This window comes from Portunus trituberculatus, chromosome 19, assembly GCF_017591435.1.
Source record: "Portunus trituberculatus isolate SZX2019 chromosome 19, ASM1759143v1, whole genome shotgun sequence".
NCBI classification, from domain to species: Eukaryota; Metazoa; Arthropoda; class Malacostraca; order Decapoda; family Portunidae; genus Portunus; species Portunus trituberculatus.
The window spans coordinates 13,903,090-13,925,589 of NC_059273.1; the positions used below are offsets into that span (position 1 = coordinate 13,903,090).

Here is a 22,500-nt window from a genome sequence, read left to right on the forward strand (position 1 = left end):
AGAAGAAGAAGAAGAAGAAGAAGAAGAAGAAGAAGAAGAAGAAGAAGAAGAAGAAGAAGAAGAAGAAGAAGAAGAAGAAGAAGAAGAAGAAGAAGAAGAAGAAGAAGAAGAAGAAGAAGAAGAAGAAGAAGAAGAAGAAGAAGAAGAAGAAGAAGAAGAAGAAGAAGAAGAAGAAGAAGAAGAAGAAGAAGAAGAAGAAGAAGAAGAAGAAGAAGAAGAAGAAGAAGAAGAAGAAGAAGAAGAAGAAGAAGAAGAAGAAGAAGAAGAAGAAGAAGAAGAAGAAGAAGAAGAAGAAGAAGAAGAAGAAGAAGAAGAAGAAGAAGAAGATGATGATGATGATGATGAAAGGAACCAAATCAATAGAAACTAAATCAATAGAAAAAAGAAAGAAAGGAAAACAAACAAACACGAAAGAATGAAATGACCAACCCGGCTGTAATACTCGTGACACAGTGACCTCCTCCTCCTCCTCCTCCTCCTCCTCCTCCATCGTGCCCTTCACAACTCTCAAAGTCACTCCATCGACAGCCAAACCCATATACGTGTGTGTGTGTGTGTATGTGTGTGTGTGTGTGTGTGTGTGTGTGTGTGTGTGTGTATGTGTGTGTGTGTGTGTGTGTGTCGGTTCCCAAGAGGCGAGGCAGAATCCTAAACGTGACACATCAATTTTCGAATAATCTGTAGGTCACTATTTTTTTTCTTTTATCTCTCTCTCTCTCTCTCTCTCTCTCTCTCTCTCTCTCTCTCTCTCTCTCCAGAATCCTAAAGTACCGAGACAAAACACGTATTCACAAAACATTACATCAATCCTCCCTCATCCCTTCTCCTTCCCTCATCTTCTCTTCCACCATGCCTATCTATTCCTCCTTCCTTTCAACCTTTCCCTCCTTTCCACCACTTTACCTCAACACCTCAGGAACTCTGGAACTCCCTGCTTGCTTCTGTATTTCCATCTTCCTATGACCTAAACTCATTGAAGAGGGAGCTTTCAAGACATTTATCCCATTTATTTAACTCTCTTGGACTTCTCGGGGACTGGTATCTAAGTGGGCAGTTTCGATTAATAATTTTTGTTGCTCTTGGCCAGATTTCCTCTCATATAAAAAAGACACAGGGTTAAAACTTACGTCACGTCACGTCACGTCACGCGGTCGTAACAGACACGTCCACGCAGCCACAGGACGCCAAAAAGTAAGCAGCGATTTCTTTACCTGGAAAATAAAGAAAACAGATTGAAATGCTTACTCCAATTTTAAGTCTGTTAGTAATCATCTCGCTTACTGTTGAAGAAAAAGATGTATTCCAAATTTGACTCTATTACTTCTAACGGTACAGAGAAAAAAAAAATGAAGGAAAAACACAAAACCACATACGAAATAACACTTGATCACCTAAAATATCTGTCATTACCAAACCGTACCTTTACATTTCACTCCATTACGCCCAGCAGTACCACTATAAGACAACAATCCACAAAAAAAAAAAAAAGAAAAATAGTGCGAGACTACATTTGCCGTGACCAGGATTCGAACCTGGGTTATTGCGGCCACAACGCAATGTACTAACCACTATACGATCACGGCCACCACACACACAATTCTCGCCACATACTTACACAAAACAAACAATGAATCTGCCTTGTTCTTGAGCGTCGCATCTGTGTTTTATCATCAGGGACATTCCGGGGAGACTGCGAACAACGAGGAGGAGGAGGAGGAGGAGGAGAAGGTAGTGGAGGTAGCAAGGTGGCTGACAGGACATCCCAGCGGCGCGCCAGGCATGCGGGCAAACACAGCAGAGGAAGGGGGTGATGGGGGGGAGAGAGAGAGAGAGAGAGAGAGAGAGAGAGAGAGAGAGAGAGAGAGAGAGAGAGAGAGAGAGAGAGAGAGAGAGAGAGAGAGAGAGCAAAAAAAAAAAATATGTGGTAGGTCTTGGCGCTTCGAGGCAAAAACCTGAGCAGCCGCGGGCGATGACAGGTGAACGAGAGGTTGTCATAACCATCACCACCACCACCACCACCACCAAGCAGATGGAGGAAGAGGAAGAGGAGGAGGAGGAGGAGGAGGAGGAGGAGGAGGAGGAGGAGGAGGAGGAGGAAGAGGAGATATGCATGTATATTCTGTCACATCAATTTTCTTATAGCCATCCTCTTCCTTTCCTTGGTGACGCAAAAACGAGAGACAAAAAGGAAAAGGTGAGAACAACAACAACAACAACAACAACAACAACAACAACAACAACAACAACAACAATCTAAATCAAATCTATCTTTTATCAATGTTTCCTTATTCCTTTTCCTTCCATTCTCTCCTTCCATTCCGCCATTGTCTTTCACGCTCCACTGAAGAGAAAGGAAGAAGAATTAACGACCAGCCACTCCAAGGAAGTAAAAGAGAAAAATAAATGAATAAAAATAAGACAAATAAACGAATAAATAAATAAAAAATCCCAAGACATCTTAACCAAGGCCAATGACAAGGCAAGGCAGGAAATATAAATAGTAATAATAAATTGAGAAAAAAAAAACTTGCATAGATCCATTCGGCTCGTGTGTGTGTGTATGTGTGTGTGTGTGTGTGTGTGTGTGTGTGTGTGTGTGTGTGTGTGTGTGTATTTACCTAGTTGTAGTTTTACAGGGTCTGGGCTTTATGCTCGTGTGGCCCCGTCTCCATATCTACACTTATCCAATTTTTCTTTAAAACTATGCTCGTTGCTGACACCACTTCCTCACTCAAACTGTTCCAAGTCTCAACACATCTTTGCGTGTGTGTGTGTTTCACTGTTTGATCTGCTGCAGTCTCTGATGAGACAGCCAGACGTTACCCTACGGAACGAGCTCAGAGCTCATTATTTCCGATCTTCGTGCGTGTGCATGTGTGTGTGTGTGTGTGTGTGTGTGTGTGTGTGTGTGTGTGTGTGTGTGTGTGTGTGTGTGTAATTCACCACGGTCGCCTGTTGGTCACCCAGCCAGTCTTCCCCATTACGGAGCGAGCTCAGAGCTCATAGACCGATCTTCGGGTAGGACTGAGACCACAACACACTCCACACACACCGGGAAAGCGAGGCCACAACCCCTCGAGTTACATCCCGTACCTATTTACTGCTAGGTGAACAGGGGCCACACATTAAGAGGCTTGCCAATTTGCCTCGCCGCTTACCGGGACTCGAACCCGGGCCTCTCAAATGTGAGTCGAGCGTGCTAACCACTACACTACGTGTGTGTGTGTGTGTGTGTGTGTGTGTGTGTGTGTGTGTGTGTGTGTGTGTGTGTGTGTGTGTGTGGATAATGTAGTTGGTATTCCATTAGTCAACAATACACTTTTTTTTCATCATTTTTAAGTGAATCAATAAGAAAAACTCAAAGAATCTTATTATAAAAGAAAGTTTACCAGAAAATTTCCACAAAAATAAAAAAAAAAGTATTAGCAATTTTATTCCTATCACATGTTAAACTACTTAACTCCTTCAATACCACGACGCGTTTCCATATCCACTCTGCTTGCTATTTGGTGATTTTATACAGCTTTAGAGACTCATGTGGGGGATTAGAATAGTGAAGACAGCGGCCATTAATCCTCTTGACCTCCATAGACCCTTCCTAATGTCAATAAAATACTCTAATCGTACACAAATCTCAAGGTAAAAATGTGTCCCAGTATTGAAGTGGTTAAAAACAACTGATGTCAACTTGCAATAACAATAACAATGACACTAATACCACACCTGACCTTCCCAGTGCCTCTCTTATGCCACTTATACACGTCACAATCTTCTCTTTTGGCACTTCCTCTCTGCAACTTCCTTCCTTTCCTCCTTCCTTCATTCCTCACCTCCTTATCCTTTATCTCCTTACCTCTATACACTTCCTTCCTTTATCCCTCTTTATTCCTCCTCTCGTCTTCCTTCAACCTTGCCTTGGCATTCTCTCTCTATCTCTCCCCCTTCTCCCTCTTCGTTTCGTCCGCCCTTCCTCATTCCCTTCACCATCTCCACGCTCCTTCCTTCATCCCTCATTAATCACGCCCCTCTGTGTCACTGCCAAGGCCGCTGATGTGCCGCTTAACATTCCACACACACACACACACACACACACACACACACACACACACACACACACACACACACACACACACACACACACACACAGGAAATCGTGCTGTCCTAACAAACTCCTGAAAAAGAACAGCCATTGATCTGGGTTATCTCCTCCTCCTCCTCCTCCTCCTCTTCTGTGACACTTACCGCCCACCTGACCGCTATACCTGTCCCTCTGACGTCATTTCCGTCTGCATACCGTCCCTGGAAAGAAAACGGCCTAACACTCCCTATTCTTAACTAACCTTCTTCTTTCGTTCATATATTTGTGTATTCGTTAAACCTTCATTGATCCACGTCCTAAACCCTTCAGTACCACGACACGTCTTCATATTTATTCTGCTTACTATTTGATGATTCTACACAGCTTCAGTAACTTACGTGGCGATTGAAATTGTGAAGACACTGGCAATTAAACTTCTGACCTCCATAGACTCTTCCTAATGTCAATAAAATGGTCTAATCACACCCAAAATTCAAGGTTCAAATGCGTGCCAGTACTGAAGGAGTTATGAAGATTCGTAAAGGGACATAAAAAGGAAAAAAATGTCAGTTTTAGCAATATTGCTCTAGAAGAAAGACAAAAGAAATAATAATATAACAAATGAATACGAAATTAACAAACAAAAAACAGGACAAAGAGAAACTGTTGGCAAATCTAAGGGAAAAAAAGTCATCTTAAAATCACAACTCAAAAAGAAAAAAAATATAAAGAATGGTTGTAAACAAACCAAGAAAAGTAAATAAATGAATAAAAAATAAAAAATAAATGTTGGCAAATTCAAGGAAAAGAGAGAAAAAAGAAAAAAATATCTTAAAAACAGATCTCAAAAACGACAATAAAAATCAATTAAAAATAAATAGATAAATAGGAAAAACAGAAGAAAGAAAAAATGTTGGCAAATTAAAAGAAAAAGAAAAAAATAATTTCCAAAACAACTCAAAAAGAAAAGTATAAAAAATAACTAAAAAAACGAGTAAAAATGAAAATAGATAAATAAAAAACAGGAGTAAAAAGTCAGTTAAGTAATGCTGGAGGTGTGTTGGCACTCTTCTTTGGAAACAACACAAGTCATAGGAAGGGATACAATCTGACCTGAATCCCCACAAGTACAGTATACCACACCATCCCTCACCCCTTTCCCTACCCCCTCACTGCTCCCTCCACCACCACCACCACCACTACGACCTTCCTGTTATTTCATGCCACAGCCTTTCCACAAATATACACCACCACCACCATCACCACAGCATCCCTCACCCCTATTCACCCAAAACCTACCCCGTCACTGCTCCCTCCACCACCATCACCACTGCCACCACCACCACCAGCAAGACTTTCCTGTTTTTCATGCCACAGCCTTTCCACAAATATTCTGACACTATACCATCACCACCACCACCACCACCACCACCACCACCACCACCACCACTACCACCTACACAGCATCCCTCACCTGTATCAAGCCCAAATCTGTCCCATCCATCCCTCACCACCACCACCACCACCACCACTACCACCATTTTCCTGTTACTTCATGTCACAGCCTTTCCACAAACTTTCTGACACCACCACTACCAGCACCACAACCACCACCACCACCACCACCACCACCACTTGCTCCTCTTCATCAGTCATCCTCTGTTTTTCCTTTTCTTATGCAACACTGAAGTTTGGATTAATTTTACACCATCCTTCCCTCACTAAGACCTCGACCAGTCTGTCTTTTCTTCTTTTTTTCTTTTTATCTCCCAGCCTCTCCACAATCTGAGACACTGCTACTCGTCTCCTCTTTATCTCCTCTTCTATTTTTCCTTCTTTTTTTTATTTTCTATGCAACACTGAACGAATAGTTTGGTTAGATTTTATTAGTTTTCTCTCTATTTTTGTTATCTTAGCTCATATCATCAAATCCTTCCCAATTTTGTATCCATGTAACTTCTAAAAATGTCCCTAAAGAGTTATCAGTGTGCCTTTAGCTATGCGGGTCCCTCCCACACACACTCACACTCACACACACACACACACACACACACACACACACACACACACGGGAAAGGAAGCTGTACAAACAAGTCTACAAACAAGACCTTCATTAACATCTTCCTAATGAGTTCCAGGGACAAAACTTTCCTTATCTCGTTACTTTAATTAATGATGAGTCAAAGTTCCTCTCTCTCTCTCTCTCTCTCTCTCTCTCTCTCTCTCTCTGGTATTTCCTTTTTTGATGTTATTGTTCCTTTTTTATCTAATTTCTATTGTTTTTTTCTTTTGTTGATTAAAAAGTGATGAATATATTTGCTAGGACTCAGACATCAATGTAGTGTTATTTTCTCTCTCTCTCTCTCTCTCTCTCTCTGATTCACCAATACACTTAAGAATCTCGTGGTTGCCAGCTATTACCTTGCCAACACTCCAATCACGTGACCTTCCTTCTGATTCATCCCTACTTCCCTCTGTCACTCACTGTCCCTTCCTCCCCTTGTTCCTCTTCTTCTTCCTCCTCCTCCCCTTCCCCAATCCATCTCACTTCTCCATCTCTCTTCTCCTTTTTCCTCATCTCATCTCTTCCTCTTTCCTATCCGCTTTCTTCTTGTACCTCATCTTTTTCTTCTCTTCCTTTTTCTTGTTCTTCTTCTTTATCTCCTTCTCCATCTCATCTCCTTTCTTCCTTTTATCCATCTCTCAACTGATCTGCCTTATTTTCCTTTCTCATCTCCCTTCTTCCTCTTCTTTATCTCCTTTTTTTCATCTCTTTTCTTCCTCTTCTTTATCTCCTTTTCTTTCTTCCTCCCCATCTTTCTTCTTCCATGTCTTTTGGTTCTCCTTCTTAGAAAGTTATTTTTTCTTTTATTTTATTCTTCGTGTCTCATTTTCTCTTTCTCTTTCGCTTCCTTTTTGCTTGTCTTCTCATCTCTTCCTTATCTCTTCCAACCACCAGTACCTCCTTTTTCTCCTCTTCCTCCTCCTCCTCCTCTTCCTCCTCCTCCTCCTCCTCCTCCTCCTCCTCCTCCTCCTCCTCCTCCTCCTCCTCCTCCTCCTCCTCCTCCTCCTCTGTATGTAAGGTGGAGGCTAAAGGGAGGTTAAGGTGACAGTAATCCTCCTTCCACGGCTTCCCATCTTCCCCTTATCTCCCAATATCTATCTCCCTTTTATCTCCTTCTCCTCTCCTCCCTCTCGTCTTACCTAATGCCTTGTGTTGATGCTGGTTACTCTTCTTTTTCTTATTTCTCCTTCTTCTTCTTCTTCTTCTTCTTCTTCTTCTTCTTCTTCTTCTAGTTCATCTTTCTTTTTATCTTTTTCTCTCCTCAAATTTTATTCATTTTTTTCCTTTCCCTTTTTGTTTTTTTTCATCTCTTTTCCTTTTCATTCTTTCTTCTTACCGTATTTCTTCATCTTTCTTTTATTATTTTCTTTTTCTCCCTCTCTTTTTAATTTTTTTTATCTACTTTTCTTCTTTTACTAATTTTTCCTTCGCTTTCCATTGCCAGTTTTAATTCGCTTCTTTTTCCTTTTTTTTCATTCTTTTGTTCCCTAAACTGTATTCATTCCTCTTCCTCCTCTTCATTGTCTTGTCACATTCTTTCATCTCTATTATATTGATGCTGATTATCTCCTCCTCTTCGTCCTCCTCTTCGTCCTCCTCCTCCTCCTCCTCCTCCTCATCTTCTTGTCATGCCCCTTCTCCTCTCTTCATGCCACTACTAATGCTCATGATTATACACTAGACCACCTCCTCCTCCTCCTCTTACTCCTCTTCTTCCTCCTCCTCCTCCTCCTCCTCCTCCTCCTCCTTTACACCTGTGTCTTCATAAATCGTGCATCAGTGTCTCGTAAACCAGCCACCACCGCGCCACCGCCCTCTGCCGCGTCTCCTTCAGGTTAATCCCTAGCCCCTCACAGGTGACCATTGAAAGCTATAAAGTCAACTGTCAGAGAGAGGGAGAGGGAAAGGGAGAGGAAGAGGGGGAGAGGGAGAGAGGGAGAGGGACGGTTGGGTGGAGTGGTAGGGTTGTGTGGAAGGAAGGAGAGAGAGAGAGAGAGAGAGAGAGAGAGAGAGAGAGAGAGAGAGAGAGAGAGAGAGAGAGAGAGAGAGAGAGAGAGAGAGAGAGAGAGAGAGAGAGAGAGAGAGAGAGAGAGAGAGAGAGAGAGAGAGAGAGAGAGAGAGAGAGAGAGAGAGAGAATGCCCTTGAGTGCCTGTAATAAGGGATTGGCGGTGCGCGGCGGCGAGAGGCGAGACTGCGGTGTGAGTTAGTGCCATAAATCAGACGTTTGGCTCATGATAATGCGAGGAGGAGGAGAAGGAGGAGGAGGAGGAGGCTGTGGTGTATTGGAATTTAGATGCGACGAATGGGAAGGAAGAAGAGGAAGGAGAATTAAAGAAGTAGCAAATGTATGAAGAAATTGAAAGAAAGAAAATACGATGATTGGAAAGAATTAAAAAAAAAAGCTTATGTAAAGAAGACAAAAAGTACGAAATGATAAAGAAAAGGAAGAAGAAAGATAAGAATGAACATAGATGAGAATGAACATACTGAAAATAAACAAGAGAACGGAAGAATAGAAACGAGAAGATAGAAGGAAAGAAAACGAGAGAGAGAGAGAGAGAGAGAGAGAGAGAGAGAGAGAGAGAGATGATGGGGTGGGTAGATGGGGAAGTGGATATGAGGTGACGGTGGAGGAGGAGGAGGAGGAGGAGGAGGAGGAGGAGGAGGAGGAGGAGGAGGAGGAGGAGGAGGAGGAGGAGGACCCCCTGAGTCAACAGTAGCGGATTCCTGGTCAACTCTAACCTCCCTCACACTTACCTCCCTCCCTCTCCCTCTCTCCCTCTCTCCTCCCCACCCTCCCTCCCTCCCTCTCTCCCTCTCTCTCTCTCTCTCGCACACGTCTTACACAACTCACTTGCTCACCACCCACTTTCACACACCTGCCCCTCACCTGTCACCTCCCACGCCCCTGCGCCCCCCCACGGCACTCACACATCACCCCCACCACACCACATCACTCACACACCACGAAACACTACCCACCACACACTACCACCACAGCACCACACCTCCAACACCTCCACAGCCTCGTTAACCTCCACCCTTACCTGTCCATCGCAAAGTCACGCGTTTAACTCCACTGCACACACTCCACTTGTTGCTATTACTCCTCCACAGTCTTCCACACTCCTCCACGTAGCTTTCTCCCACCTGTCTTGCCTCATGTCCCCCTCTACTGGTGAATTAATCCCATCTTTTAGCTCAGGCGTGATCCTCAGGTGATGTCTTGTCCCCCGCGGCTTCACAGGTATATAAGGAGGTGGAGGGAGGTGGTGCAGTGCTGAAGGGTGAGTAGAGGAGGAGAGGACACGGGTACGAGAGGTTTGGAGAGCAGTGTTGGGAAAATGATAAAGGAGATGATGGTGAGTTTTGTAGCCTTGTTCTGTCTTGTTTCTTCTTCTTTTTCTTTTTTTTTTTTTCCTTCTTTTTTTTCCTCTGTCGTATTTTTTTTCTAGTCTTTCTCTTCTTCTTGTACTCTTTTTCTTTCCTCTCCTTTACTTTTCTCCTTGTCTTCTCTTTCTCCTTGTCCTTGTTATTGTTGTTGTTGATCTAATCCTCCTCCACCTCCTCCCCCTCCTCTTCCTCCTCCTCCTCCTCCTCCTACTGGTGTTACTTGGCAAAGACTGTGATGGCTATTACCTTTTAACGATGCCAAATACACACACACTGACACACACACACACACACACACACACACACACACACACACACACACACACACACACACAATGTATTCATGAGGAGATAACCGTATAATTTCTCCTCCAAGGCAGAAAGAGATAGAGACGTCTGGAGGAAAGGAGAAGGGAGGGAAGGAGGGAGGAAAGGAAGGAGGGAGGGAGGGAAGGAAGACACCATTTGGGATATGCAGTAATGCCCGTAGAAGGTGAGGGAAGTACCTCCACTCATCTGAGGGAGGGAGGGAGGGAAGGAGGAAAGGAGGGAGAGATTAGGTGTTGGAGAAGCAGGGGAGGGGAGAAGACATGAAAATGGAGGAGGAGAAGGAGGGAGGAGGTGGTGAGAAAAATGAAGACACAAGTGAGAGATAAGGAGGAGGAGGAGGAGGAGTAGGCGGAAGAGGAGTAGGAGGAAGAGGAGTAGAAAGAGGAGGAGGAGGAGGAGGAAGAGGAGTAGGAGGAGGAAGAGGAGGAGGAGGAGGAGGAGGAGGAGGAGGAGGAGGAGGAGGAGAGGAGGAGGAGGAGGAGGAGGAGGAGGAGGAGGAGGAGGAGGAGGAGGAGGAGGAGGAGGAGGAGGAGGAGGAGGAGGAGGAGGAGGAGGAGAGGAGGAGGAGGAGGAGGAGGAGAAGGAGGAGGAAGAGGAAAGCGAAAACTCTCAATTTTAATGTTTCTTACTACGCTATACGCACTCCTCTCTCTCTCTCTCTCTCTCTCTCTCTCTCTCTCTCTCTCTCTCTCTCCCCCATTTATCAAACATTCTCCCTTCTCGCTGTTTACTTTCTATAGTTTCCATCCACCTTTTCTCTCACAATTCTTCTCTCGCACTTGCCTTTCTCTCTTTAAAATTCACTACCCTCCACCACCACCACCTCCTCCTCCTCCTCCTCCTCCTCCTCCTCCTCCTCCTCCTCCTCCTCCTCCTCCTCCTCCTCCTCCTCCTCCTTCGTCTCCTTATTGAGATAGTTGTTAGCCGTCTAGACAGAAGTAATGGCAGTAGTTTCTTTCTCCTTCCTATTAAAATTTCAATGTAGTTTCTCCATTCTGCATTGGATTACTTCTTTTGTTTACTTAGTCGTCGGTGGCGAGAGTGGTAGGTGGGGAGGAGCCTTCGTCTGTGTTCTCCTACTCATCTTGCTGCATTCTGGGTAATTCAGCCTCCAAACAGCGTAGCACGAGTGTTGTTTGTTCTTTCCTTGTGTTTCTTTGTGTTTGTGTTCGTTCTCTTCTCTTCTTCCTTCTCCTTGTGTTTCTTTTGTGTTTGTGTTCCTTTTCCTCTTCTCTTCTTCTCTCTTTCTTTACTCTCCTTTTCTTCCATCCCTTCCTTCTTTCTGCTCTTCCTCCTCCGTTTCTTCCTCTTTTCTCTTCTCCCTCCTCTTCTTTAATCTCTTCTCTTTCTTCTTCTATTCTGTTTTCTATTTCTTTACTTCATCTCCTTATTACTCACCTTCATTTTCTTCCACTTCTTTCTTCCTGCTTTTCTACCTTCATTTCTTCCTCCTTTCTCTTCTTCTCTTCCTTGCTCTCTCCTCTTCTTTCTTCTCCTATTGTAATATCTCCTCCAGTTACACCTCTTCCTTAATTTCCTCCTCCTCCTCCTCCTCTTCTTCTTCCTCTTCTGTTCTCCCTCCTCTTCTTTGCCCTCTCCTCCTCTTCCTTCTATTCTATTATCTCCTTTACTTCCACCTCTTCCTGGTTACTGATGATCCTCCTCCTCCTCCTCCTCCTCCTCCTCCTCCTCCTCCTCTTCTATGCCCCAAGGGAATCTTCTTAAGGGAATGTAAAATGCGGATGAAGTGTTAAAATGAATAAAATCTACATCGTTCTCAACATTACAAAAAATAAGTTTGGTTTCGGAAATACGAGACGATAATTGTGTGTGTGTGTGTGTGTGTGTGTGTGTGTGTGTGTGTGTGTGTGTGTGTGTGTGTGTGTGTGTGTGTACCCATGTTTATGTATGTATGAAAAGTTGAGTGTTTGTGCAAGTGTGTGTGTGTGTGTGTGTGTGTGTGTGTGTGTGTGTGTGTGTGTGTGTGTGTGTGTGTGTGTGTGTGTGTGTGTGTGTGTGCCTTTGTTTGTACTACCTCTTATGTCTTCTATTATTTCTCTATCTCCTTCTGTCTCTTCCTCTTCCTCCTCTTCTTTCTCCTTTGACCAAGACGTAATTGTACACTTGATGACTAAACTACTGACACGTGGCCCTACTTCGTGCGTGTGTGTGTGTGTGTGTGTGTGTGTGTGTGTGTGTGTGTGTGTGTGTGTGTGTGTGTGTGTGTATGTAACTGCATATCAACTGCACACACGGGACACACACACACACACACACACACACACACACACACACACACACACACACACACACACACACACACACACACGAAGTCTGAGATGAAATGTGAACACGAGAGAGAGAGAGAGAGAGAGAGAGAGAGAGAGAGAGAGAGAGAGAGAGAGAGAGAGATATATAGTTTCAGGCTGTAACTGGCGGCGGCGGACAGATAGTGGAGGGGGTGGACGGGGTGGAGGGGCTGGAGGGGATGGAAGGAGGGACAAGGAAACACCTCTACCCTCCACTTTCTCCACCTCTCGTCACTTTCTACAGTTGGCCGCCATAACGCCGAGAAAAGAACAATTACAACAAAAACGAAGGGAGCGAGAAAGCCGAGGATCCGCCGATAGCCTAGCACGCAGAGAGAGAGAGAGAGAGAGAGAGAGAGAGAGAGAGAGAGAGACACTGTTCATCTACTAGTTTCGTGATGTGAAAGAAATAATTAAGGCAAAGTTAATTACTCTCACAGCCACACTTAATGGAGGGAAGAAGAGGGGTAAGGTGGAGGGTGGGTGGGGTGGAGAGAGGCACAGGTGAGGCGTGAGGGGGCGCCCTTGTTTATCTCGCGGCTCATCAACAAGACAGCTGATAACGATATTGGGAAAGCTTTCATGAGTACCCTTCTCCTCCTCCTCCTCCTACAGAGAGCCACAGTTCCCGTGCCTGGTGGTAGTCGGCGCGCAGTGAGGCGCCTTGCCACAGAGCGCTGCCATCGCCGCACTGCTGAGAGAGTCAGGAAAAGTTTTTTATTTATTTTTTTCCGTGCGTGTGTTAGAGAGTTGGCTTGAAGGCAGCGAAAGGCGGCGCGATGAAGACATTAGCAGTGTCGCGGTGAGGGCCTGATGGAGTTATTAAGTGGGGTGGTGCGTGGTTAAGGAGCGGCAAGACTCCCTCAGGCCGCGGCTGCTGACTTGCACACACCTGCTGCCTTTCGTCGCCGTCACCCCATATGGAGGAGAAAAGCGTCTCCATTGCCCCTGCCATGACACGCAGAGTCCTGCACCTGGCGCCATGCGTATCTTTGTAGGGGTGTATGGGCGGCCTGGGGCGGCGTAGAGCGAGTGAGCAGCCATGGGTCGATGAGTGTGGCGGCGGGGCGCAGGCGGCGGCGGCCGGTGACTGGTGGGGTGCTGAGTGGGGCGTCAGGGCCCGTAAATCAGCCGAGGTCCGCGGCGGAGCAGCGAGGCCCTAACAGAGACATCAGCCTCCACGGGCCTGGCGCCCCACCGTCGCTCCGCCTCCTGCCAACCAACCATTAATTCGCTCAGACCCAAGTTGGTCAAAACGCTAAAGAGACTGTCTGGCAAACGCGCCTTAATGACAACACCTGGCCCTTTAAATATTCCTCGCCGGCCAACAATTCGCTCAACACATATTTGGAAAACATCATTATCTGAATTTCACAAGGAAGAGTGTGGGATTTGCGGCAACATGGGGAGAGGGCCGCGGCGCGAGGCGCGGCGTCACACGCACTGACGGCACGGTAACTTCGTCTTCATCAACATCAGCCTGACGTCTGCCCAGCCTGTCTGCACTGCCCTGCGGAGCGACCAACAAAAAGAACACCGTGGTAAACAGATGAGGGAAGCGGCCCGGCAGAGGTGGAGGGAGGGAGGTAAGAAAGAGAATGGGAGAAGAGATGAGAAAATAAGTGAGAAGAGGAAGGAGGGAGAAGAGGGCTGCTAACTTGAAACACGTCCTCAAGAGTTTTAATTTTATTTATTTATTTATTTTTTTTTTTTGCATCCTGGTTCGCGCGGCGGATCTCATCAAAGCTTGCATTCTGAGGACGAAAGTCATGGAGGAGCGACCCCGCAAGAGGAAGGTCTCGGCCTGTGCTGCAGTAGGGAGGCACAGGCCAGGCAGGACGGGGCGGAGCGGGGCGGGGTCAGACGGCAGGAGAAAGGCAGCACAAAGGAGAGATATGTCAACTGGTGGACACAAGCAGGTGGTGAGCAACTCACTTGGCACAAGTATACCTGTTTCCTGCCGGCCAGGTGCGAGGTGGTAGCGGGCCAGCTGACCCTCGCTCCCGGCACCTGCAGCGTCAGTCGTCAGCCTTGCGTGCCCTGCAGCAGCCCTCGCCCGGCGCTGAGATGACGAGGCGACAGGTGTTCGCACCACTAATAAAGAGGTTGGGAAACATGGACGAAAGCCAACAAAAAATGAAAGTTTGTTTGACTACTTGCCCGCGGGGCCGCCAAATACGGCGCACGGCGAGCTAATGTCTCTTTTTCTCTGGCAGCAGCAATAAAGGACTGACCAGGAGAGGTGCCGCGCGCAGGCACCGTGAATACCTGTGCAGTGGCCAGCCGACCCGCCGCTAGCGGGGCTCTACCCAGCGGAAGGAGGGTGGCGGTGCGTCCAGCACTCCGCATCGACCTCCCGCACCGTCCCTCCCAACCCAGCCCAACCTAGGCGACTGCCGCCCAGCCACAGAGGACACCCAGGACGATAGAGGATGGTCGTGGCTGCCACCGTGTGGCCGGCGGGGCGGCGCGGGTCAGGCCCGAGCAGCACACTGCGGCAGGGTGGTGTCTGGCCAGCCCAGCCCGCCGCCCTACATTCCAGGACTCACCTCGCCTCGCCTCGCCTCGCCTCGCCTCGCTCCCGCCACTCCGGTAAACTTTTACTTCAAGATTTAACGTCACCGCGATCATGAGCCGCTGCGCGCCACACTCTTCGCGACACGCACGCACACATACACACACCACACAGACACACAAACCACACCAATAATTTCAAACAAATAAATGAAAGCAAGATATTTTAGTGGATGAGCCGCTCGACGGAGCCACGTCAGCAGCCACGGCGGGCAATCCTCGTCACCAGGCCAGGCCGATATGGACTCCTGACTCACCTTCTCACCCGCTGCCCCTCTCATCCTCACACTCACCCTTGCACCCTGTACTCATATCCAATCCTTGCCTCTGACTCCCTCACTCCTTCACTCCCTCCCCATGCCCCTCAGCACCCTCCGCCGCAGCCCTGTGGAGTCCTTGCCCTCACCTCCACCTGCCCTAAGCGTGGCCACGCATGACTAGTGGACGTGCACCCTTCACCTCCACCTCTCCACCTCCTCATGTATACGTATTCGTCAGCACACAGATGACTGGTTCATTTGATTGCGATTCTACCAACCGAGCACGCACACACGTACACACACACACACACACACACACACACACACACACACACACACACACACACACACACACACACACATCAATCCTTGTTTCACTCCTATCCTAACCATGATCAGTTCCACCTTACAAAAAACAACTCCATTAACTTCCTACCAGCCTCACAACACCTTCCCAACACCTCTACTTTCACACTTACCTTGCTCACACCCACAACAACACCACGCCCGAGTCACCCTAACCTAACACACACCTTACACATTCTTCTCACCCTTTATCACCCTCCCAACAATACACCCATAACACCACCAGCCACTTCACTAACACCAAAACATTGCTCTTTATCAACACCAGAGTCTTTTGCATACCTCTCTAGTTACACCAGCAATCTAACACCACACTCTCTGCCTACACCATTTACACCAGCACCTTCACCACCACTCTAAACTGCACCATCACCCTATTAACATCATAACACGTTCCATTATCACCACCACTACTACCACCACCACCACCTCAGGCTATATTATCACTATACAAAAACTACACCACCACCACCACAAGCTAAACTGAACCCTATTAACACCACAACGCCTAACACCACCACTCAAAGCTACTGACCCTGCGTATCAACACCACAACACCACCAACACCACAGCACCACAACACCACAACCACAAGCTACACTCATCTCAACTAACACCGCAACGTCTAACACCACCACCCAAAAGCTACTGACTTTTTGTATCAACACCACCACAACACCACAACCACAAGCTACACTCATTCCAGCTAACACCACAACACCTAACACCACAACACCTAACACCACTACCCAAAAGCTACTGACCTTTCTCATCACCACCACCACACCACCACACAATCAATACCATCACAATACCACAACACCACAACCACAAGCTAACCTCATTCCAACTAACACCCCAACGTCTAACATCACCACCCAAAAGCTACTGGCCCTTCGTATCACCACCACCATAACACCAACACCACAAGCTACACTAAGCCTGCTAACACCACAACGTCTAACAACACCACACAAAAGCTACTGACCCTTCGTATCAACACCACCACAACACCACAACGCACCACAACACCATTAGCTAGTGAGAGGGAGAGTCCAGCTTCGCCCTTCAATTACACCGGCTAGACAAAAAACAAGAGACTCTTAATTAGCACCCAGGGAAGGTGTCGCCGCCATGACACCTCTAATGGCCCCCCCCCTCATCTGCCCGCCCTTAAATTATCTAATCCACGCAGGTTCCATCCAGGTTCACAGGTGTCCACTGCCAAGGTTAAGACATTCAGCGTGTACTAAGGCCCTCCAAAGGTACATGTAAGTATTTAAAAACTCTTTGCTCTCTCACCATCACTGCTTTCCAAAGACTCCAGTTGAAGATATTCGTGTTTTTCAAGGGTATTTTTATGGTTCTGGTGATAAATTGGCAAGGTTTCTAGTTTTTTAAAAGAAGAAACTGTGGCAAAAACCCAGCTAGTTGTCTCTGTGGTCTTTGAAAATTGACGTCGTTGAGAGAATAAAGTGTTTTTAGGGTGTTTTATGGTTCCTGCGATAGATTGGCAGGTTTTCTAGTTTATTAAAAGGAGAAACTGTGGCGAAAACCCAGCTACGTGTCTCTGTGGCCTTTGAAAACTGTCGTCGTGAGAGAATAAAGTGTTTTTAAGGGTGTTTCATGGTTCCGGTGATAGATTGGCAGGATTTCTAGTTTATTGAAAGGAGAAACTGTCTCGAAAACCCAGCTAGTTGTCTCTGGGGCTTTAGAAAATTGTCGTAGTAAGAGAGGAAGGCGTTACTGAATATGGGATTAACTGCAAGAGGTGCAAGGTTGACATTTCATGTGTGCTATGCCAGAAGTGTTACACAGGTAAGATTAATCGGTGGAATGGTACATACTTCAGTCATTCTTCGCAGATATAGTATGCTTAACCTCTACAGTACTGGGACACGTTTTTAGCTTGAAATTTATGTACGATTAGACCATTTTATTGACATTAGGAAGGGTCTGTGGTGGCCAGAATATTTATAGCCACAGTCTTCACTACTTTAATTCCTACAAGAGTGTCTGAATCTGTATAAAATCACCAAATAATAAGCAGAATGAATATGGAAACGCATCATGGCACTGAAGGGGTTAATATCTTTAGCCTACACCGTTCACGGTACAATCAGGTGCAGTATACACTTTCTGCAGGTACTGTATGTTGTATTATGCAATGGTACACTACACACTCCCTTTCCTTTAAGAGATTGGAACCTCAGTGGGCAGTTTTAAACTGTTGTACCTGTTACCTTGTACCCTTCTTACGATTACTCGCTGCATCATTCACAGGTACACTACACTCTCCTACGATACAATGCAATCTCTTACGGGTACGCTACACTCGCTAAAGATACGGTGCATTAAGTAATATCTCAGGTACACTCAGAGCGGTACACTGATTTGAAGAGTCACGGCTGCTTTGGTGACGTCAGCAGTGGGATGCGTGGGTATTTCCAGATAATATGTCACTAATCCTCCTCCTCCTCCTCCTCCTCCTCCTCCTCCTCCTCCTCCTCCTCCTCCTCTTCTTCGTTCTCTTCCTCCACCATCTCTTAGTATTTCTTCTTGTTGTTCTTCTCCTTCTTCCTCTCCCTCCTACTCCTCCTCCTCTTCTTTTTTCGTTCTTTTCTTCTTTTCTTTTTTTTTCTTCTTCTTCTCTTTTCTAATTCTTCTTCTTCTTCTTCTTCTTCTTCTTCTTCTTCTTCTTCTTCTTCTTCTTCTCATTCTTCTTCTTCTTCTTCTTTCTCGATTCCATTTACTTTTCCATAGACTCACTGGCACACACACACACACACACACACACACACACACACACACACACACACACACACTCTCTCTCTCTCTCTCTCTCTCTCTCTCTCTCTCTCTCTCTCTCTCTCAAAGTTTTCCTCGAGCCTTCCACCACCACCACCACCACCACCACCACCACTACCACAACAACAACGATAGAGAAGATAACTTGAGTGCACACCAACCCCCTTTACGGCTTTACACATCTCTCTCTCTCTCTCTCTCTCTCTCTCTCTAGATAATAAGGACCCATTTGCATTGCTAGTGTTGAGCCATTATAAACAAACACTTGAAGAGGAGGAGGAAGAGGAGGAGGAGGAGGAGGAGGAGGAGGAGGAGGAGGAGGAGGAGGAGGAGGAGGAGGAGGAGGAAGCAAACAGGCAATGATGATGGACATGATAACGAATGAGAAAATTAAAAGGAAACAAAGAGGAAAGTAAATCATGAGTAATAAATCCTGGAGGAGGAAGAGGAAGAGAAAGAGGAAGAGGAGGAGGAGGAGGAGGAGGAGGAGGAGGAGGAGGAGGAGGAGGAGAAGGAAGAGGAATTGGGCGTATGAACAAACGAGGTGGAGGAAAAGAAGATAAAGGAGAAGGAAAACGCAATGATAAATTTAGCAACAATAACGATAATAGGAAGAAGAAGAAGAAGAGGAGGAGGAGGAGGAGGAGGAGGAGGAGGAGGAGGAGGAGGAGGACCGCCTAGAATTTCGACCTGTAGTAACTTCATCCTGGTCGCTGGAATGTGCACCTCGTCACGCAAGAAGGAGGAGGAGGAGGAGGAGGAGGAATCAGTGGTTGTGATGTGGTGGCTGAAGACGTAAACATAGTAGTAGTAGTAGTAGTAGTAGTAGTAGTAGTAGTAGTAGTAGTAGTAGTAGTAGTAGTGGTATTAGTAGTGGTGGTGGTAGTAGTGTTGGTGGTGGTGGTGGTAGTGTTGGTGGTGGTGGTGGTAGTAGTGGTGGTCGTGGTGGTAGTGGTGGTGGTAGTGGTAGTAGTAGTAGTAGTAGTAGTAGTAGTAGTAGTAGTAGTAGTAGTAGTAGTAGTAGAGGTGGGGGGGTGGGAGGAAGCCCACAGGTGAAGTCAAGGTGAGTCGTCCGTTGTCAGGGTCGTTCTCTCTCTCTCTCTCTCTCTCTCTCTCTCTCTCTCTCTCTCTCTCTCTCTCTCTCTGTGTGTGTGTGTGTGTGTGTGTGTGTGTGTGTGTGTGTGTGTGTGTGTGTGTGTGTGTGTGTGTGTGTGCGCGCGTGTGTTCAATAACTGTACACAGAAGAAAAGAGGAGAACAGGTTGGTGTGTGTGTGTGTGTGTGTGTGTGTGTGTGTGTGTGTGTGTGTGTGTGTGTGTGTGTGTGTGAGAGAGAGAGAGAGAGAGAGAGAGAGAGAGAGAGAGAGAGAGAGAGAGAGAGAGAGAGAGAGAGAGTATCGCCTCATTAAACCATTAGCACTTCAAGTTTAAGAGAGACATTTACCTTTCCTCTCTTCTCTTCCCCTTCCTCTTCCCTCTTCTCTTCCCCTTCCTCTCCCCTCTTCCATTCCCCCTTCCCTTCCTTTCTTCTATTTCCCCTTCCCTTTCTCTCTTTTATTTCCCTTCCTTTTCCTCTCTTTCCTTTTTCTCATCCTTATCCTTTTCTTTTCCTGTTTCACCTTATTTCTTTCCATCTTCCTCCCTGTTTTTCTTTTCCTTCTTTTTTATTGTCTTTATTTTTTTTTCTTTTATTCCTCTTCCTTGTTTTCCTTTCCCTTTTTCTTTCATCCCTCTCTTGTTTCTTTTCTGTTTTTCTTCTTCTCTTTCTCTTTTCTCTTTCTTGATCTTTATTGTCTTTTACTTCTTACTGTCCTCCACTTTTCTTTGATTTTCTCTTTCATTTTCCTTTTTTCCCCTCGTCTTTTGTTTTCCTTCCTTATTCCTTCCTTTCTGCCTCCCTTGTATGTTTTCTTTCCCTCTCTCTTGCTTACCTTTCATCCTTCCTCTTATTTGCTTTCCTTGTCCACTTTTACCTCATTTCTCCTTCCTTGTTTGTTTTCTTGTCCCCTCTTTCCATTTTCTTTCCTTTTTTAATCTTGTCTTTTTTGTTTTCCTTCCACATTCTTATCCTTTGCTCTCATTCATCTTGTTTCTCCCTTTGTCCTTTTCTTCCTGTTTCTCGCTATATTCCTTCTGCTTTACCCCTTCGATACTGGGACACATTTTTAACCTTGAGATTTAAGTGCGATTAAATTATTTTGTTGACATCAGAAGGGGTATATGAAGGTCAGAAGATGAATGGTCACAGTCTTTACTATTTTGATTCCCCATATAAGTTTCTGAAGCTGTATAAATCACTAAATAGTAAGCAAAATGAATATGGAAACGCGTCATGGTACTGAAGGGATTAATCTTATTCCTTCCTCTCTCACATTGCTTCGTTTTATGATACTTTTTACTCCTCCTTTGCCTCTCATTTCTCTTCCTAATCTTCCTTCCTTCACTTCCCTTCCTTTCATCAGTCTCTACGTCCCTCTACTTTATTTTCCTCACTCTTCTATGAACACAACATAATGCAACTCAAACTTATAAAAGCAAACTTAAGCTAACGACTTGACCTGTATTTTGACTTTTAATGGACAAGATTCAAGCTAAGAAAGAAAATTTGGGGAGGGAGAGAGAGAGAGAGAGAGAGAGAGAGAGAGAGAGAGAGAGAGAGAGAGAGAGAGAGAGAGAGAGAGAGAGAGAGAGAGTGTGTTCTGTTAATTGTCTCTTTCATTTCTTACTCTCTAACCCAAGAAAAGAAAGGAAAAGACAGAAGAAAACGTACAAGAAGAGAGATATTTAAGGTAAAGGATTATGATAACTTTTCTTTCCTACCCCGTTAAAAAAAAAAAAACGAATAAAAGAAAAGAAAAAAAAAAAGAAAAGAACCAATTTAAGTTAGGCCATGTTATGATTATCTTCACCCTCCATAAAAAAAAGTAAAAAAAAAAGCAATTTAAGCGTTAGATGACGATGTGATAGCTACTTTTACTCGCACACTCAAGCTGTTTACTGTTTACAACTATGATATTTATTTTACTACAGGGCTAGGCGAGTCTAATGCACTGCTATAAAGTGTGAAGAGGCGACCAACGAGGAAGTGTGGTGCGCTGAGAGGAGATACAGGCCAAGCATTGATTGTTTGTGTGTGATTGTGAGTGAAGAACAACAGCAAGAATAAGAACAAGAACGAGAACGAGAATGAGAACAAAAGCAACAATAACAAGCAGAAAAAAAGAGAACATATAGAAGAAGAAGAAGAAGAAGAAGAAGAAGAAGAAAGACTGGTAACATCAAACAACAGATATGAAGAACAAGAATAACAACAAACAATAGGATAAATATAGAAGGAAAACTAAGAAAACAATAAAGGAGGGAAGAGAAGGAGGAGGAGGAAGGGAAATGCCACTCTGACGCAAACAGGAGGTTAAAAATACGAAAAGAAAAAAGAAGAAACTAGAAAAAGAAGAGGTGGTGGTGATGGTATTGGAGGAGGAGAAGGAGGAGGAGGAGGAGGAGAAGGAGGAGGAGGAGGAGGAGGAGGAGGAGGAGGAGGAGAAAGGGACAAAAAACCTGAAGTGGCTTACCAGGTGAGATGTCCCAGAGTGAGGAAAGAGACGTAAAAAGCGTGAAATTATCAGCACTCTATGGAGGAGGAGGAGGAGGAGGAGGAGGAGGAGGAGGAGGAGGAGGAGGAGGAGGAGGAGGAGGAGGAAAAAACAAACCAGGTGAGAAAAGATTTATAACCCACACTCTGTCCTCTCTCCACTCACCTGTCGACGAGCCTCACCTGTCCTCACTCCTCCCCAACATATCCAAACTATAACCCAAGCCAACCCTTCCCAATTCCTTCCCACCCCTCTACTGCTCTCCCTAACCCTCTCTCATCCTCCCCAACTCACCATAAACCCCTCTAACCCTCCCCAACCCTCCCCAATTCTCTTTAAAACTCCCCAATTTCTCCCCAACCCTTCTCAATTCTTTCCCAACCCTCTCCAACCTTCCTCAATCCCCTCCAAACTTCTCAAATCCTCCCCAACCATCCCCAATTATTTTTAAACCTCCCCAATCCTTTTCAATTCTTCCCAATCCTCCTAAATAAGTCCTATACATTCTTAATTCTCTCTAACACCTCCCTAATTGTCCTAACCTAATTCAACTCAATCTAACACACTCTTACCAACCCCAATAATCCCAACTAACCCCAAATGCTCCCCGACCCATCCTGACCCCCGAAAACCATCCTAAAATCATTCAAACCATCCCAAAACCTCCTAAAACCATCCAATATAATCCCTAACGACCTTCAACTATTCGTAACCATCACAAACTA

The 22,500-nt window shown here is 45.6% G+C and overlaps 1 protein-coding gene and 1 non-coding gene across 6 annotated transcripts in view; both read right to left on the reverse strand.

Moving 5' to 3' along the window:
- LOC123506380 (leucine-rich repeat and immunoglobulin-like domain-containing nogo receptor-interacting protein 3) overlaps positions 1 to 22,500 on the reverse strand; it is a 141,070-nt gene that overhangs the window by 71,322 nt on the left and 47,248 nt on the right. The gene's annotated exons all lie outside the window — the stretch shown is intronic.
- Trnah-gug lies at positions 1,512 to 1,583 on the reverse strand. The gene has a single exon. It is a non-coding gene; the product is annotated as a tRNA-His (tRNA).